The 3,407-nt window shown below is 47.2% G+C and overlaps 1 protein-coding gene across 1 annotated transcript in view; it reads right to left on the minus strand.

Moving 5' to 3' along the window:
- LOC142256814 (C3a anaphylatoxin chemotactic receptor-like) overlaps positions 1-3,407 on the minus strand; it is a 450,349-nt gene that overhangs the window by 219,291 nt on the left and 227,651 nt on the right. The gene's annotated exons all lie outside the window — the stretch shown is intronic.

The following is a 3,407-nucleotide window of genomic DNA, read 5'->3' on the forward strand; positions in this document are numbered from 1 at the left end:
ATGCCCTTGCCCGCCCCCAATACATCAGACACTTCTGCTAAGTGCAAATTGTAATTGTTCTGTATTTTATCTGTTTAGTTATTAATGCAACATCCTCCTTGTAATTTATGTAATTACTCCAGAAACCTATTTTTTTTTTTTTTTGGCTTATACATCTTTTATTCGTATCTAAAAAAAAAAATTGAAAAGGAATTCATCACCAGGCTTTTGCAATCTAACATGAAGATAGCATGCTGTAAGGGTTAACACCAAGAATTCAGAAAAGTTTCTTATCACAAACTGTGTTGTTGTTTTCCTGGAATGTTTGTTTTAGCACCTTTAGCTTATCATTGCTGAGCCCAAGTATGGCAACCTTCTGCTGTGATTTGTATCTTCTCACTGTCTATAGCAGTGTTTCCCAAACCTCCAGTCCTCATGGCCCCCAACAAGTCATGTTTTCAGGATGTCCTTACTATTAAACAGGTGATGGAATCATTATCAAGGCATCCCCTGTACAATATTAAGGAAATCCTGAAAACATGACCTGTTGGGGGTCGTGAGGACTGGAGTTTGGAAAATACTGGTCTATAGACTTGTAAAAGGAGAGCCTAGTGTGGGCAGGGCTAGCTGTTTGAGCTCTGCTGCATTGCTAAATATAAGAACTCCGATTGTGTCAGAACTGGTCTATCTAGTAAGCTAAGTGATACATTGTTGGATTCAGGATCTATTTTTCTACATCATACAGCTCTCAGATGAGGAAGCAAATTCCTGCTGATAGATTCCTCTTAACGTTATGTAAAACAAAGCAAGCAGTATAACGTGTTTTGACAGTTTTTGGAAATATATTACAGTATGTAGATGTCTGCTAGAAAAGATTTTATGTGCTATTCTCTCTCACATAGTTTGAAAAAGTGTACAGTATCTGTCTAAAGCTCACAGAGCTCTTTGAGAAAAACTGACTACAATCAGTGTTTGTTTCCTATTGGAGGGTATTCTCAAGTTTGAAAGTTATGCTCTATCTAAATGATAGGAAATAACTTCCTGGTCACTTTTCATCTGAGTACCACTGGACGCACCAGATTATAAGACGCACCCAAATTTAGAGAAAAAAAAGGTAAAAAAAAAATATGCGGTCCGTATTATAATCCGGTGGTGTCCTACAAGAGAGGGGGGCTGGAAGCAGAGCGGGAGTACAGCAAAGCTGCGGGCGGTGCAGAGGGGGGCCCAGATACTCACTGAAGGGCGCTACTCTGTGCCAGGGCTGTGGATGCAGCTCTTCTCTGTGCGGGGCTGCTCTGTGTGGTATGGTTCTGCTCTGTGCAGGGCTGCTCTTCTTTGTGTAGGGCTACTCTGCTCGGCATGGCTCTGCTGTGTGTGTGAGCCTGCTCTGCTCTGTGCAGCTTTGCTGTGTGCAGGACTGCTCTGCCTTGTGCAGGGCTGCTCTGTGTGTCGGGCGGGGAGTCACGGGCCATTCTGAAGATGTTGGTGATGAGGGCTTCTTCAAATAATAGTGGCCGGAGTCGGCGCATGCACAGATGAGGGCTTGAGCCGAGAGCTCCATCTGCGCATGCGCCAACTCTAGGCACCATTATTTGAAGAAGCCCTCATCACCAACATCTTCAGAATGGCTCATGACTCACCATCCGCCACACAGAGCAGCCCCGTAAAGAGCAGCCCCGCACAGAGCCGAAGGTGCACAGAGCCAAGTGAGCTACACAGAGCAGCGCCTGCAGCACACCGCATAGCATTGCCCGTGCCTTCTTTGACCGCTCTTCACCACCCCTGGTAAGCTACATTCGGATATTAAGACACAATCCTCATTTTCTGCCCACATTTTTGGGAGGAAAAGTGCAGCTTATAATCCGAAAAATACGGCATTTAAATCTTATTGGAAAATTTTTTTTTTATAACAATGCAAGTAGCTTCTATATAGAGGATCAGGCCTTGAACTTTAGAGTCATATATTGGAAGTGGCTATCCTTAAAGTCAATATTGACCCTTTATTGAGCCGTACCACTAGACTTAAGGCCGCTTTACACACAACGACGTCGTTGCGTGTGACGTGTACGAGCGACCGCTAACGATCAAAAATACTCACCTTATTGTTGATTGTTGACACGCTGTCCAGTTCCCAAATATCGTTGCTGTTGCAGGACGCAGGTTGTTCATCGTTCCAGCGGCAGCACACATCGCTACATGTGACACCGCAGGAACGAGGAACCACATCGTACCTGCGGCCGCCCGCAATGAGGAAGGAAGGAGGTGGGTGGGATGTTCATCCCGCTCATCTCGGCCCCCCTTTGCTTTTATTGGGTGGCCGCTTAGTGACGTCGCTGTGACGCCGAACGAACCGCCCCCTTAGAAAAGAGGCAGTTTGCCGGTCACAGCGACGTCGCTAGGCAGGTAAGTATGTGTGACGGGTCCAAGCGATGTTGTGCGCCACGGGCAGAGATTTGCCCATGATGCACAACCGACGGGGGGCGGGTACGCACGCTAGCGATATCGGTAACGAAATCGCAGCGTGTAAAGCGGCTTTTAGTGGTGAAGAAGCCAAACCAGAAATATTATGTGCAGACAATTGTTTCCAGGTGTTTGCTCCTGATTCTTGCAAAGCAATAATACTGGTTTGGCTAGGTGACAGGGTGTCTAAGGGGTCAAAATTCAACCTTACATCCCCTCTCATCCAGCCAGACCAGGAGTCCTGCTTTACATTAATGAGGAAAAAACATCTCGAACATGTCAGCATACTATATGGAGTCTCTGGTTTGGCGTCTTATTCCAAGTTTTGTTTGCAAAGACCTTTTAAGGTTTGACATTGGCTTTTAGGATTTTAGGTGGCACTAGAGACCCAGTGCTCTAAAGGCGGCGTTACATGGGACGATATATCATGCGATCGCATAAGCGATCGCACCCGCCCCCATCGTTTGTGCGTCACGGGTAATTTGTTGCCCGTGTCGCACAAACTCATTAACCCCTGCCACACGTACTTACCGCCAAAACAACCTCGCTGTCGGCGGTGAACATCCTTTTCCTGAAGGGGGAGGGACGTTCGGCATCACAGCGACGTCACACAGCGGCCGCCCAATAGAAGCGGAGGGGCGGAGGTAAGCGGGACGTAACATCCCGCCCACCTCCTTCCTTCCTCATTGCCGGCGGGATGCAGGTAAGCTGCAGTTCGTCGTTCCCGAGGTGTCACACGTAGCGATGTGTGCTGCCTCGGGAACGATGAAAAACTGGCGAACAGAAGGAGGAATGATTTTATGAAAATGAGCGGCATGTCAACGAGCAATGATAAGGTGAGTATTTTTGCTCGTTAACAGTCGCTCGTAGCTGTCACACTCTATGATATGTCAAACGATGCCGGATGTGCGTCACGGAATCCGTGACCCCGACGACATATCGCCCAATATATCGTAGCGTGTAACACC

The sequence above is a fragment of the Anomaloglossus baeobatrachus genome, chromosome 11 (genome assembly GCF_048569485.1).
Source record: "Anomaloglossus baeobatrachus isolate aAnoBae1 chromosome 11, aAnoBae1.hap1, whole genome shotgun sequence".
NCBI classification, from domain to species: Eukaryota; Metazoa; Chordata; class Amphibia; order Anura; family Aromobatidae; genus Anomaloglossus; species Anomaloglossus baeobatrachus.